The sequence below is a fragment of the Pipistrellus hanaki genome (genome assembly GCF_964339955.1).
Source record: "Pipistrellus hanaki genome assembly, chromosome: 6".
In the NCBI taxonomy this organism is placed as follows: Eukaryota; Metazoa; Chordata; class Mammalia; order Chiroptera; family Vespertilionidae; genus Pipistrellus; species Pipistrellus hanaki.
In genome coordinates this window covers 36,247,066-36,262,644 of record NC_140508.1, presented here as the reverse complement: position 1 = coordinate 36,262,644, position 15,579 = coordinate 36,247,066, and the positions used below count along the sequence as shown (strand labels likewise).

Genomic DNA, 15,579 nt, shown 5'->3' with positions numbered 1-15,579 from the left:
GTATCTTTCAGAGATTTGGATCCATTCTCTGGATCAAGCTGTTCCCCTCATCCTTTCCCTTGGTTTTGCCTACCTACCCTCTGGGCCCAGAACGGCAGCCTGCGTCTTCACCATGGTCTGCTCTCTGTCCTCAGAAGCCCTCCTATTCTATGAAACTCTATTGGTCCAGCCAAGAGTTTACCGCCAGGAGTTTCTGGCAGAAAAACCAGGGATAGAGGTTCTGAATAGAGTGTAAATATCTATCAATTCCTGGAGTTGCCTGGAGACTCCCTGCTTATTCTCCATTGCTTTTCTGGTTTTCTGTGGATCCTGCCCTCCCTTTTCTGCCAGAGGAATTCACTGGGTCTACACTGCACCTGGGGGCAGGACCTTACCTGTGAACCTTTAAAAAGAAAAAAAAAAAAAAAAAGTGCCTTCTCTCTTCCTCTCTGTAAAAAAATCAATAAAATATGTGTGTGTTTTTTTTAAATAAAAAAGTATTTGCACAGGTATTAATAATCATGGCTAGCCAAAACCAGTTTGGCTCAGTGGATAGAGTGTTGGCTTGCAGACTGAAGGGTCCTGGGTTCGATTCCGGTCAAAGGCATGTGCCTTGGTTACGGGCACAATCCCGGTGGGGGTTGTGCAAGAGGCAGCTGATTGATGATTCTCTCTCATCGATGTTTCTAACTCTCTATCCCTCTCTCTTCCTCTCTGTAAGACTAAACCTTTCCACCGGTAATGGAATTGCATGGAATGGTTATTTAAACATCATTTAGTGGACTAAGTTTACGGATGAGGAAACTGAAGCCTAGATGAGGGGGAAGGACTTGTGCAGGGTAACAGAAGGAAAGAATGAAAGGGTCAGGAATAGGACAGGAACTTGGGGCAGTTCTTACCGCTTCACTCTCTCCTAGAGTTCAAATACATTCAATCTGTATTCTTTCAAAATCTACTATACAGCCCTAGCCAGTTTGGCTCAGTGGATAGAGTATTGGCTTGCGGACTGAAGGGTCCCAGGTTCAATTCCGGTCAAGGGCACCTGCCCTGGTTTGGGCTCAATCCCCTGTAGGGGGCATGCAGGAGGCAGCTGGTCAATGATTCTCTCTCATCATTGATGTTTCTATCCCTCTCTCTTACTCTCTGAAATCAATAAAAACTATTTTATTTTTAAAAAATAGTATATAAAGTTAACAGAACTATAGTATATTCATCCAATGAACTATACTAAGCATTAAAAAAAGGAATAAGCTAACACCTGCAAAAAATAAGGATGGACCTCAAAACACAAGGCCGGAGCCAGAAGAAACCAGATGCAAAAGAGTACATACCATATGATTCCATTTATATGAACTTCTAGAATAGGTAAGAGTAATATGTACTAACAAAGCAGATCAATAGCTGCCTGGGGACTAACTACACAGGGGAACAGGGACTGCTTTGCAGTGATAGGAATGCTCAGTATTTCCTGTCTGTATACTAAATCTAGTTGGATGGGTGCATATACAGGGTATCCCCAAAATATGTATGCACACTTTAACAGCTGATAGCTCAATTTTAAAAGTGAAATGTATTTTAATGAACACTGCCTGTATAATTATTCAAAATATGTGTATACATTTTGGGGGACACCCTATATTTGTCAAAACTCATTACACCTCAACTAACTTGGTTTAAAAAAGAATAAAAAGGCAACATTAAAGTATACTTATTCAACTTAGTTAAGAAAATACAATATAATCACTGACCTACATGCACAAAATCAACATTGACCAACTCATTTGAGAAGGGCAAAGTCAGCAGTTGATAAATTCCCAGGTCAGATGTTTTTTCCATGTTTGAAATGAAGTTGTCACAGATTTGGGTCAGAACATCATTTTCCTTAGCTTTTTTTGTTCAAGAACTTCCTCTGTCATCACTATTCCTGATTTGAGTCAAATTAGAAAGCTAGTGACTAATGCCTCCTTGATGTTTAATACAGGTGATTTATTGACTTGCCAGATTCAATTTTTCTTCTGAAGGAACCTTTGAAGTTTTTTAGTGCTGTCTTTTAAAAAAGTATTTGCATAGCCCTAACCAGTTTGGCTCAGTGGATAGAGCTTCGGCCTGTGGACTGAAGGTCCCAGGTTCAATTCCGGTCAAGGGCATGTACCTTGGTTGTGTGCACATCCCCAGTAGAAGGTGTGCAGGAGGCAGCTGATACCGTAGATGTTTCTCTCTCATTCTCTCTCATCGATGTTTCTAACTCTCCCTCTCTCTTCCTCTCTGTAAAAAAAATCAATAAAATATGTGTGTTTTTTTAATAAAAAAGTATTTGCACAGGTATTAATAATCATGGCTAGCCAAAACCTGTTTGGCTCAGTGGATAGAGCGTTGGCTTGCAGACTGAAGGGTCCTGGGTTCGATTCCAGTCAAAGGCATGTGCCTTGGTTGCGGGCACAATCCCGGTGGGGGTTGTGCAAGAGGCAGCTGATTGATGATTTTCTCTCATCGATGTTTCTAACTCTCTATCCCTCTCTCTTCCTCTCTGTAAAAAAATCAATAAAATATATATTTTTAAAAATAATCATGGCTAATATTTATTGCTTTCTCCATTCCAGGTGTTCTAAAGGTTTTTCATGTAATCTCTCATTACAGCTTCACAATAATCCTGACAGGGAGCTACTCTCGTTGTCCACATCTTGCAGGTTCTGAAACTGAGGCACAGAGAGTTGGAGTTATCTGCCAAAGGTTATCTGCCAAAGCTACTGAGTGACACTGGGATGTGAATCCTGTCAGCCTGGCTCCAGATCCCTTACACTAAACTCCTGCACATCTACCGTGTTTCCCCGAAAATAAGACATCCCCTGAAAATAAGACCTAGGGCATCTTTGGGAGCAAAAATTAATATAAGACACTGTCTTATTTTCGGGGAAACAGGGTAGTTGGATGGGTTCTTCAGATGACCTCTTTCCACTGAATGGACTGAGAGAGAAATACATTTTTGGAGGTGGGAGAAAGAGTGGTGGGGTACTGAAGGGGTTGAACAGAGAGAGGTAAGAGGCCGGAGCCAGCTGCCCCAATTTTTCTGGGCTGCCTTGCCCAACTTCACATCGATCAGGACTTCTGGAAATGTGACCCTATGGTCAATTGACTCTGGTTCTCAGCCCAGAATACGAGGGACAGGGAGCCAAGTAGGTGAGAGGTGACAGACAAGGCTCTTTGGAATGATGCCAGGAGCAGCCCAGGTGCCTCCTCCTGAGCAAGGGTGTCCTTAGGGAAAGCGGGTGAGACAAAGGGCATGACGCGGATCCTCCTCTCAGAAGGAGAGTCAGCCTGGGGGTGCCTGTGCTATCCATCTGAAGGCGATTTTAAAAAATTAAAATGTAGTGCCGGCCTGTTTGGCTCAGTGGATAGAGCGTTGGCCTGCGGACTGAAGGGTCCCGGGTTTGATTCTAGACAAGGCACATGCCTGCAGTTTGTGGATGTGCAGGAGGCAGCCCATTTGTGATTCTCATCATTGATATTTCTATCTCCATCTCTGACATCAATAAAAGTATTTTTTAAATTAAAATGTATTTTAAATGTTACAATTTACATAAATATTGTATAAATTCCAAGCAAACTAAAAAATATATATTTTTAAACATTTAAAAAATATATATTTTAATGATCTTTTACAAAGAGAAAGGGAGAGGGATAGAGAGTCAGAAACATCGATGAGAGAGAAACATTGATCAGCTGCCTCCTATACACCCCCACTGGGGATATGCCCCCAACCAAGGTACATGCCCTTGACTGGAATTGAATCCGGGACCCCTCGGTCCGCAGGCCGATGCTCTATCCACTGAGCCAAATTGGTTTCAGCTAACCATATTTTTATTGATTTTTTTACAGAGAGGAAAGGAGAGGGATAGAGAGTTAGAAACATCAATGAGAGAGAAACATCAATCAGCTGCCTCCTGCACACCCCCTACTGGGGATGTACTCACAACCAAGGTACATGCCCTTGACCAGAATCAAGTCCGGGACTTTTCAGTCCGCAGACAGATGCTCTATCCACTGAGCCAAACCGGTTTCGGTCCAAGCAAACTTTTTTAAAATATATTTTTATTGATGTCAGAGAGGAAGGGAGAGAGAGACAGAGAGAGAAATATCAATGTGAGAAAACACATGAGGGAGAGACATCAATTGGTTGCCTCCTACATGTGCCCTGGAGATCCAGCCTGAAACCAAGATACATACCCTTGACCAGAATCAAACCTGTGACCCTTCAGTCTGTGGGCCAACACTCTATCCACTGAGCCAAAGCAGGTAGGGCAAACCTCATTCTTTTTCACACCTGCATTGTATTCCATTGTAATATGCATGGTATTTACCATTCTCCTAATCAAAGAAAAGTTGTTTCCAATATTTTATTACTACAGATAATACTGCAATTAATATTTTTATCCATTATTTTGCATATTTACGTGTAAAAATATCTACCGTGTTTCCCCGAAAATAAGACATCCTCCGAAAATAAGACCTAGTGCAACTTTGGGAGAAAAAATTAATATAAGACACTGTCTTATTTTCGGGGAAACAGGGTATCAGTAGGGATTAGTAGGTTGAGATTATCTAAAAAGTTTAAGGAGCAATGTAAAGTTGATAGATATTGCCAAATAGCTTCCAGGATGTAACAACTTATACTACTTGTAAGTTATTTTGTTTCTACATAAATATATACTCTATCCTGCAGATTCACATTTTTCACTCAGCAATTAGACTTAGGGTTCTATCTATGTCAATACATGTAGATATACCTCATTAAAGAAAAACTGTCATACAGCTTCCCATTGTATGGTTATTAGATAGCTTATTTAGTTGATCACTTGTTGATGGACATTTGGGTGGTTTTCAATCTTTTTGCTCTCACAAACAATGCTCTAGTGACTATTCTTGTATGACTAGAATAGATTCAGAGAAGTGAATTGTAAGATGATAGGCATACATATTTCAATTTTAAATAGATGCTGTTGAATTGATCTCCCAAAGTATTGTGCCAGGTTAGACTTCTACTAATCCTATATAATAAAGAGGTAAAATGCAATTTGACTGTCACACCCTTGTACAAGATGGCCACCACAAGATGGCCACCACAAGATGGCCGGCAGACGAGAGAAGTTGTGGGTGATCAGGCCAGCAGGGGAGGGCAGTTAGGGGCCACCAGGCCAGCAGGGGAGCAGTTAGGTGTCGATCAGGCTGGCTGGGGAGTGATTAGGGGGTGATCAGACTGGCCGGCAGAAGTGGTTAGGAGCAATCAAGCAGGCAGGCAGGCAAGCAGGCAGGCAAGAAGTTGGGAGCCAGCAGTCCCGGATTGTGCAAGGGATGTCTGACTGCCAGTGTAGGCCCGATCCCACAGGTGATCCCAGATTGGAGAAGGTGCAGGCTGCGCTGAGGGACCCACCCTCGCCCAGTGCACAAATTTCATGCACTGCACCTCTGGTGGTGCATAAGAGCTTTAGGTTTACATTTAGGACTAGCCCGTGTACTTCCTCCTGAATCCAAGTTCAGAGTCCCAGTTATCACTGGGATCATTCAGGCACTGATGCCCAGCCCCCTGTGGAATCTGAGTGTTGGGAAGGAGGAACAGATATGAGAGCCAGGCTGTCCCCCATTAATCAAGTGGTCACCCCAGATAACACAACCCTTTCCAAAGAAAAGGCTACTTTGGGAGAAAATGAGCTCTCCCTATCTCTAGAAGTGTCTGAGTGGAGGTTTGGTATCAATAAATGCACTGAGCAAATTTTCCTGTGTCTAGGGTCGTTGTCTTTTTTTTTTTTCTTTTCTTTTCTTTTCTTTTTCTTTTTAGGGTCGTCGTCTTGACCCAGAGATGAATCAAAACCAGATCCTGCCCTTTCAGAGCTTGATACTCATGGGGAAAATAGATAAGTAAACAGACAATGACATTCTGTCTACTCAGTATTGAGTTGGATTTCCTTTTCTGAAAATATCTGGAACTTCCTGCTACACACATGGGAATGCTGGAAATAAACACAATAAACATCCTTTTAAGTGTACAGCAGGACTTGCAATAGTTTGGATTTTAACAGACAATTGGGGAGATGAAGCCTTGAGCTTACATGGCATTTGGAGGCTCTTGATAAACTAGGACCTTGAAGGTCTACACGCTCAGTGAAAGAGTGGACTAGGGAGAAACACACAGACATCTGACTGCTAGCAAAGGAGACAAAACTCCGTGTCCTGTGTGTTTGTCTTGACTTGGTTTTTAGGTGGGAAAAAGCTATTTCCTGAGAATTTGAAACCACATACCTGACCTCAATGTGTCTGGGGTTCATATCACCACAGGTGATATAAAAGGAGTCAGAGGCCCTAGCCAGCTTGGCTCAGTGGATAGAGCATTGGCCTACAGACTGAAGGGTCCCATGTTCGATTCCAGCGAAGGGCACATGCCTGGGTTGCAGCCTTGATTCCCAGTGGGGGGGCGTGTAGCCCATCAATGATTCCCTCTCATCATTGATGTTTCTATCTCTCCTTCTCCCTTCCTCTCTGAAATCAATAAAGAAATATATATATATATATATATATGTATATATATATATGTGTGTATATATATATATATATATATATATATATATATATATATATATATTTTAAAGGCTGGGAATCTCTGAGGCTAAGAAGTCAATATAAAAGGATACCTACTCCAAAACTCTCTCAGATGCCTAGCAGAGACAAATCAAATCCCCCCACCTATCCCCCACTGCAGACTACATAGAATTCCCATATATAAAGCTCTTCCAAACATTAACTATTTTGAAAGGAAAAAACTAATGAAATACACAAGGAAAAATCCACCACAAGTAAGATTTAACGAACAGAAGAAGCACACTCTCAATAACTTCAGATAACAGAATTATCAGCTAGTGATCATTAATGTAGAAGAGAGGTAGCTGGTAAATGCTTTGGAAGCACAGAGAAGAAACTAACTGCCTGATGGAATCAAGATCTTCTTAAAGAAGGAAACTTTAAGAATGGGCCTTGAAGGATATGTAGGACTTCGCCAAGTAAGGACAGATACTGTTGGGCATAGCCAGTGGGGTGTACATAGTAGAATGTACCAAGGGAATGGCTACTTATTAACTTACTAGAGGCCTGGTGCATGAAATTGCTGCATGTGGGGGAGGGTCCCTCAGCCCAGCCTGCACCCTATCCAATGCGGGACCCCTCGAGGGATGTTAACCAGTTAAACCAGCAGTCGGACATCTCACAATCCTGGACCACTAGCTCCTAATTGCTCACCTGCCTGGTCACCCCTAACTGCCCTCCGCTGCCAGTCAGGTTGCCCCCAACTGCTTAACCCACCAGCCTGGGCGCCCCCAACTGCACTCCCCTGCCAGCCTGGTTTCTCCTCACAGCCTCCCCCCTCCCTCCCGCTGGCCTGGTTGCCCCATACAGCCTGCTGTTCAGTCATTTGGTCATCCCTCACTAATCCCCCTGCCAGCCTGGTCGCCCCACACAGCCTTCTTATTTAGTCGTTGGTCATCCTTCACTAACCCCCCTGCTGGCCTGGTAATAGGCAGCCATCTTGTGAGGGCATGATGGTCAATTTGTATATTACCTCTTTATTATATAGTATTTTCTCAGGTGCAAAGAGGGCAGAAACATGGAGGAAGAGGAAAGGGAGGGAGGTAGGGGGATAGATCACGCTGGCCCTTCCTTTGTGAGCCATCTTAAGAATTTAGCTCTTTCTTAATATATTTTTATTTATTTCAGGCAGGACAAAGGAGAGAGAGAAAAACATCAATAATGAGAATCATTGGTCAGCTAGCTCCTGTATGCTCCAGCAACCTAGGCATGTGCCCTGACTGGGAATTGAACTATAACTTCCTGGTTCAGAGGTCAACGCTCAACCATTGAGCTACACTGGCTGGACAGGACTTGGCTCTTAAACTAAATGTAAAGGAAAGCTAGTGAAAGGTTTTAAGTGAGAGGTTAATGATATTCACTCATTCACTCAACAGTGGGTGTCAGGGATAGAGAATCGGTTGAGAATGAAGAGTGACAACAGAGACTATTCAAGAGAGTATAACAGAAATCTAGATAAGAAATCCGGTGGCTTAGCCCAGGGTGGTGGCAGTGAAAATGGAGAGGACTAGATGAATTTGAGTGATATCTAGGTCAAAGTTTGAAGGTAGATTGTATGCACAGGATGGGGAAGTCGGAGATACTTATTATAGAATGATTCCCAGGTCTTTGGCTGAGCATGTGAAACATTGGTGGTGCCATTCACAGAAATTAGGGATTAAGGAGGAAGAGTGAGTTTTCAGAAGAAAGATCATGAGCTCAGTTTTAGATATTTGGAATTTAAAGTAGCTTTGGGATATCCAGGTGGTGATGTCTAAGAGGTAATATATTTATTAATTGATTTCAGAATGGGAGGAAGGGGGAGAGAGAGAAAGAAACATAGAGAGATACATTGATCAGTTACCTTTTGTACTTGCCCTAACTAAGGGGTTTAAGCCGGCAACCTAGGTATGTGCCCTGACTGGAATCGAACCCACAACCTTCTGGTGCATGGAACAAGGCTCCAAGCAACTGAGCCAACTGGCTAGGGCACCATAATTTTTAAAATGTATGTATTGATTTCAGAGAAAGGGAGAGACAGAGCCAGAGAGAGTGTTTTGTTCTATTTTTGTTTCTTTTTTAATTATTGATTTCAGGGAGAAGAAGGGATAGGGAGAGAGAGATAGAGACCTCAATGATGAGAGTGATTGATCAGCTTCCTCTTGCATGCCCCCCACTGGGGATCAGGCCCACAACCCGGACATGCATGTGTCCTGACCAGGAATCAAACCATGACCTCCTGACTCATGAGCTGATCCTCAACCACTGAGCCACACTGACCAGGCCATTTGTTGTTTCTTATTTGTGCCCTGACCAGGGACTGAACCCATAACCTTGGTGTTTAGGGATTACACTCTTTTTTTTTTTTTTTTTTAATAATTTTTATTGATTTTTTACAGAGAGGAAGAGAGAGGGATAGAGAGTCAGAAACATCGATGAGAGAGAATCATCGATCAGCTGCCTCTTGCACCCCCCCACTGGGATGTGCCCGCAGCCAAGGTACATGCCCTTGACCGGAATCGAACCCGGGACCCTTCAGTTCGCAGTCCGATGCTCTATCCACTGAGCCAAACCGGTCTCGGCCAGGGATCACACTCTTAACCAACTGAACTACCCAGGCAAAGCTCACTTAGTATGTTTTCAAAGTCATCCATGTTATAGCATGTATCAATACTTCATTCTTTTTTTATTGCCCAATTATAGTCCATTGTACAGATATACCATATTGCCATCCATGGCAAATATAATGGATATTTATGTTGTTTCCAGTTTTTGGCTATTATGAATAACTATAAATAAGCTATGAATATTTATATACAAGTTATTTTTATTATTGTTATATTAAATTGTTTATTGGTTTTAGAGAGACACCCTAACAATTAATTACATGGCCAGAGTGACAACTCTATGTTTAACATTTTGAGGAACCACCAAACTGTTTTCCAGAATGGCTACAGCATTTTACATTCCCATCTGTATGAGGATTTCAATTTCTTAACATCCTTGTCAACACCGGTCTCATATTATAGCTACCCTAATGGGTATAAAGTGATATCTCATTGAGGCGGGTTTTTTGTTTGTTTTGTTAATCCTCACTTCAGGATATTGTTTTCTCAAGGATATTTCCCCCCATTGATCTTACAGTGGAAGGGAGGGGGAGACAGAGAGAGAAGCATCAATGTGAAAGACACACATCAATTGGTTGCCTTCCACATGTACTCTGCCTGACAGAGGCACATGCCCTTGACCAGAGTCAAACCCAAGACCCTGCAGTCTGTGGGCCAGTGCTCTAACCACTGAGGAAACTGGCTAGGGCTCGTTGAGGTTTTGATTTATGTTTCCCTAATAACTAATGATGTTCAGCATCTTTTCTTTTCTTTTCTTTTTTTTTTTGGCATAACCTGTGTTTATACATATGTCATTACAGGTAAGTTTACCAGGGAACACCCGCTTAGAGAGTCAGATATTAATAAGTAAATTCTGAGCAAGATGCTCAAAAGTAGTATTACAAATACGACTTTGAGAGAATAATACTATGACAGGCAGGATGTTCCATAATTATTTGAAGAAACCAGGCCTATTAGTTGAAAAAGGTTGAGCCAAGTAACACATACATTACACTTTAAAGGAGGCATAATTTGTAGCCCTAGTCTTATGCCCTTCCTATTCAATTTCATGGCTTCAAAATTTGACTTCTGACTTGCATTTGACGTCAATATTTTTATTAGCAGCTTTTCCAGTTCTTCTTGTTTGTTATAAATATTTCTCTCTTTTCCCCATCCAGCACAGCTAGAGAGTGGTCTGGTTCCTGAGTAAGGGGCTGCTTGGTTGCAGACTCCCCCTGGCCTGGGCCCTGGTTGGCGCTTATGCAGGAGTCAACCAATCAGAAGTGTTTCTCTCGAGTGATGTTTCTGTCTTTCCCTCTCAATTCCCTTCTCCCTTTCAAGGCTCATGATAGAGGACACAACTCAGGAACAGCCATGTGGAAGTGGGCAGAGGAGGCCAGGGGTACAGAGCTTCCATGCCCTCTACCATCTCAGCACCTCCACGTGTTCACCAACCTGGAAGCATTCCGATTCTCTCTCTCTCTCTCTCTGATGTTAAGCATCTTTTCACATGCTTATTGGCCACTTGTGTATCTTTGGAAATATATCTATTAAGATAATTTGCACATTTTTACTTAGGTCATTTGTCATTTTATTATCGAGTAGTTAGAGTTCTTTATATATTCTGGATAACTGTCCCTAATCAGATATATGACTTGTAGATATTTTCTCCCATTCTGTGGTTTGTCTTTTTTATTAGCAGAGAGCCACCCAAGTCAAAGGGGCTGGCTCTTTGCCCCTCGGTTCTTATACTCGTGAGAAAGAATTCAGATGAGTGACAGAAAGCAGTGGTGAAGCAAAGCAAGCAAACTTATTAAGAATACAACTGGCATAAAGCACAAGTGGACAACTCGGCTAGTCTGAGCACTCCAGGCACCTGGTGGGGGCTCAAGGGTTTTATCATTCCCCCACCACACACACACACACACACACACACACACACACACACACCACGCCACAATAGATTTCAAGGTTTTCCTTTTACATTGTTGCAGCTTTTCCCAGAATTTGTAAGAACATCTTGTGATTTTATCTTGCTGACTTCTTCCTTGTTCAGTGGGTGAGATAAACTCCCTCCTTCCCCCTCCCCCTCCTCCTGCCCTAGCAGCTCTTTCCTGCCTAACATCCCTCTCCTCCCCCCCACCCCCCAACCCCTCAAGTGATACCATCCAGATGCTTTGGGGGGTTTGTTATTTGTCCCCAAGACTTCATCTGTCCTTGCCCTTGGGTTTAGCTGGCACAAATGTCATTGGCTATTTGTTTTTATCTTTCCAGGCCAGGGTGATTTAAACTATGTGTCTTCTGGTTAGAGAAGTTGTCTAGCGAGCTGGCTGCAAGCTGCCCAAGCTGTTTGGCTTTGTTAATTTTCTTCTCTCAGTTTCCCCATTCCAGTTGCCTAGGAATTTTCCTAGCTTCTTACTATCCTGTCACCTTTCTTTCTTTCTTTCTTTCTTTCTTTCTTTCTTTCTTTTCTTTCTTTCTCTTTCTTTCTTTCTTTCTTTCTTTCTTTCTTTCTTTCTTTCTCTCTTTCTTTCTTTCTTTCTTTCTTTCTCTTTCTTTCTTTTTTTTATATATTCTTATTGATTTCAGAGAGGAAAAGAGAGGGAGAGACAGAGAGAAACATCGAAGATGAGAGAGAATCATTGATTGACTGCTTCCTACACGTCCCACACTGTGTGGTTGAGCCTGCAACCTGGGCTTATGACCTGACCAGGAATCGAACCATAATCTCCTGGTTCATAGGTCGACTCTCAACCACTGAACCATGCTAGCTGAACCATTTTCATTTCTTTTTTTTCATATATTTTTTATTGATTTTTTACAGAGAGGAAGGGAGAGAGATAGAGAGCTAGAAACGTCGATGAGAGAGAAACATCGATCAGCTGCCTCTTGCACACCCCCGACTGGGGATGTGCCCGCAACCAACCAATGTACATGCCCTTGACCGGAATCGAACCTGGGACCTTTCAGTCCGCAGACTGACGCTCTACCACTGAGCCAAACCGGTTTCGGCAGCATTTTCATTTCTTGATAGTGTCCTTTGGAGCACAAAAGTTTGTTTTCCAAAAATATATATATTTTAGTGATTTTTTACAGAGAGGAGGGAAAGGGATAGAGTTAGAAACATCAATGAGAGAGAAACAGTGAACAGCTGTCTCCTGCACACCCCCTACTGAGGATGTGCCTGCAACCAAGGTACATGCCCTTGATGGGAATCGAACCTGGGACCCAGGCCGACACTCTATCCACTGAGCCAAACTGGCCAAGGTGAGCACAAAAGTTTTAAATTTTGATGAAGTTCAAGTTATTTCTTCTTTTGTTGCCTGTGCTTTTTGGTGTTAGAACTAAGAAACCATTGCCTAACTCAAGGTCATGGAGACTTATTTCTGTGTTTTCTAGGGAGTCTTCTAGGGCCTTATATTTAGGTCTATGATCCATGCACACTCATGTTTAAGAACCACTGGGTTAGGTTACGTTTTCTACCTATCATGGCTAATCTCTGTTCTTCCCAAACACAATCCAAACCCTAAGAATTTTTAAGTCATCGGTTAGGATAATACAAATAATAATAAAATAGTTAACAATGTGTATTGAGCACTTGCTATGCGCTAAGCATTTTACATTACATAATCTTGCTCAATCTTTACTATGTTGCCTAATCTCCTCCATTTTTCAAGGTGTAATATACTTTGCCCTGAGATGATGTAACACATGCCTCCTCCTTTTATGTAAAAGGAAATAACAACACTTGTCTCGGCCTGCCAACAACCAGCACTGTAGCTGGGCCAGCCCTTGTGGTTCTCACTATGGTTTCAAGATACCTTTCAGCAATAACCATTAGGAAACTTTGAAAAGATAAGGTTTATTACTTACAAGACCTGCGAGACCTAAACATTACACAGCACACCTGGGGCCACATCATAAGGTTAAGGAGAGAGAGAGCGCGCACACATGCACTCACAGGTCACAGGCCTGGGTGGCTGTTTTCATTGGGCAGTAGCCCAGAGTTTGGAGTTGAATTTAAAACTTTCATGGGCTCACACTTTATTGGTGAATTTAAAAAGCAGGAATTTAAAGCCCTCCGGAGAGAGCAAAATAAACAAGTAGCCCAAATGATGTTATTTAAATCAACCAATAGCTCTAAAACAAAGGAGCCTCAGTAAGGGGAGGCCATCTGGCTCTTAATCTAATTGTGCGCGGACAACGTGTTTATTCAAGATAGCTGTCTTTGAAGTGGATGCGTTGGCAATCAAAGCTTAAGATAGGTATTTGCGTAACATTAAAAAAAAAACCCACACCAATGTCAAGGCTTACACTTCACATTTACATCTTTAGGAAAGAAGGCTGTACAGACTAAATAAGCAGACGTGTGTTAAAAGTATGACACAACGCTTAGCAGGGTTCCAAGGATGAGAGTGCTTCTATTCCTTCATGATCCCCTCCCACAATGGAGTCCTGCTCCTCCCAATGGGCAAGAAAGCTATCTGTCCCAGGGCTGATTTTTGCATTCTGCTAGCATCCTGTTCTTTCTTCCTTCTCTCATCATGGTTTGAGATTTTATTTCTATTTGTGTTATTCCTTTTTTTTTTTTTTAATATATTTTATTGATTTTTTACAGAGAGGAAGGGAGAGAGATAGAGAGCCAGAAACATCGATGAGAGAGAAACATCAACCAGCTGCCTCTTGCACACCCCCTACTGGGGATGTGCCCGCAACCAATGTACATGCCCCTGACGGGAATAGATCCTGGGACCTTTCAGTCCGCAGACCGACGCTCTATCCACTGAGCCAAACCAGTTTCGGCTGTGTTATTCTTTTTAAAAAAATATATTTGATTGATTTTTTACGGAGAGGAAGAGAGAGGGATAGAGAGTTAGAAACATCAATGAGAGAGAATCATCGATCAGCTGCCTCCTGCACACCCCCCACTGAATGTGCCCACAACCAAGATACATGCCCTTGACCGGAATCAAACCCAGACCCTTCAGTCTGCAGGACGATGCTCTATCCACTGAGCCAAACCAGTCAGGGCTGTGTTATTTTTAAAACTATCACATCTCTGCAAATGCTATGTTCCATAAAGCAAGAAATACAACTTTGTCATTGTAATATTCCCCAACTCCCAGTATAGCTTCTGGGGATGTAATGATCTTTAAATATATATACACTTTCTTGTTTAAAATCCTCCAAAGGCACATGCATTGCACTTCGAATCAAACCCAAATTCCCAACCATGGCGAACAGGTCCCTACCTGATTGGTTCCTATCTGCCTCTCCATCCACACCTTCTACTGTCTATCTTCTTCTTTTTCTGACTCGGAGTCTGTGGCCTCCAGCTTGGAAGCTCTGATTAATTTATCATCTTTTAGGTGTCAGCTTAAATGTCACCTCCTCTCAGAGCCTTCCCTGACCACCCTGCCCAGGGTTAATATTATCATTGTAATTAGTTAATATCAATAACAGGAAGAAAGCAAAGGGGAGGCCACACATAAGCATGGTCATCTGGGTGGCTTCTGCAGGAAGCTACAGCTTCAAGCTCCCCAGGGAACCAGTGGTCTATTCCCTGCAGATCAGTGGGGGAAGGGATCGAACACAGGGGAAGATGAGTGTATGGGCTGCAAAGTCTGGGTGACATAGGAAGGCGCTTGCCTATCACTTTAGCCGGGGAACAACGGGTTAGCTAGGGGGCAGACCCCATCAGAAAAGTGCAAAATCTTGGAAGGTCCTGGTTAAATCCCCAGACGAAAAGTTCCCTTCTCTTGTCTCTTGTTCTCCCTTGCTCCTGACCTGCACTCATCGGCGTGCTCACCTGCCATGTGGGTTTAAGCAGCCTCATGGCCCGTGGCTGTGCAGACCCCACACACAGTGGATTGCAGCTGGGAATACAAGCTAAACTAGCCAGTTGCTGGACTGGAGTGGACTTTTTTTTTTTTTTTTTTTTTTAAGAAAGCACATTGAGATTGGAAGGAGGGGCGGAGGCACTGAACAGGCTGATCTGACACTTACATGTGCTGTTTTTTGTTGTTGTTTTGTTTTGTTTTTATAAATATACTTTATTGATTTTTTACAGAGAGGAAGGGAGAGGGATAGAGAGTTAGAAACATGGATGAGAGAGAAACATCAATCAGCTGCCTCCTGCACACCCCCTACTGGGGATGTGCCCACAACCAAGGTACATGCTCTTGACTAAAATCGAACCTGGGACCTTTCAGTCCGCAGACCGACGCTCTATCCACTGAGCCAAACCGGTTTTGGCTGGAGCGGACTTTAATATGGAACAGAAATTCTGGGCTGCTGAAAACAAGACTGGACTTTTCCACGGTGGGACCTTAGAGAGGAGCCTCCTTAACTTTGCACAATCAATAAAGCTTTTAAGAAAACCCAC

The 15,579-nt window shown here is 42.7% G+C and overlaps 1 protein-coding gene across 1 annotated transcript in view; it reads right to left on the bottom strand.

Annotated features, from left to right (window-relative positions):
* TP53INP2 (tumor protein p53 inducible nuclear protein 2) overlaps positions 1 to 15,579 on the bottom strand; it is a 29,340-nt gene that overhangs the window by 13,030 nt on the left and 731 nt on the right. The window lies entirely within an intron of this gene.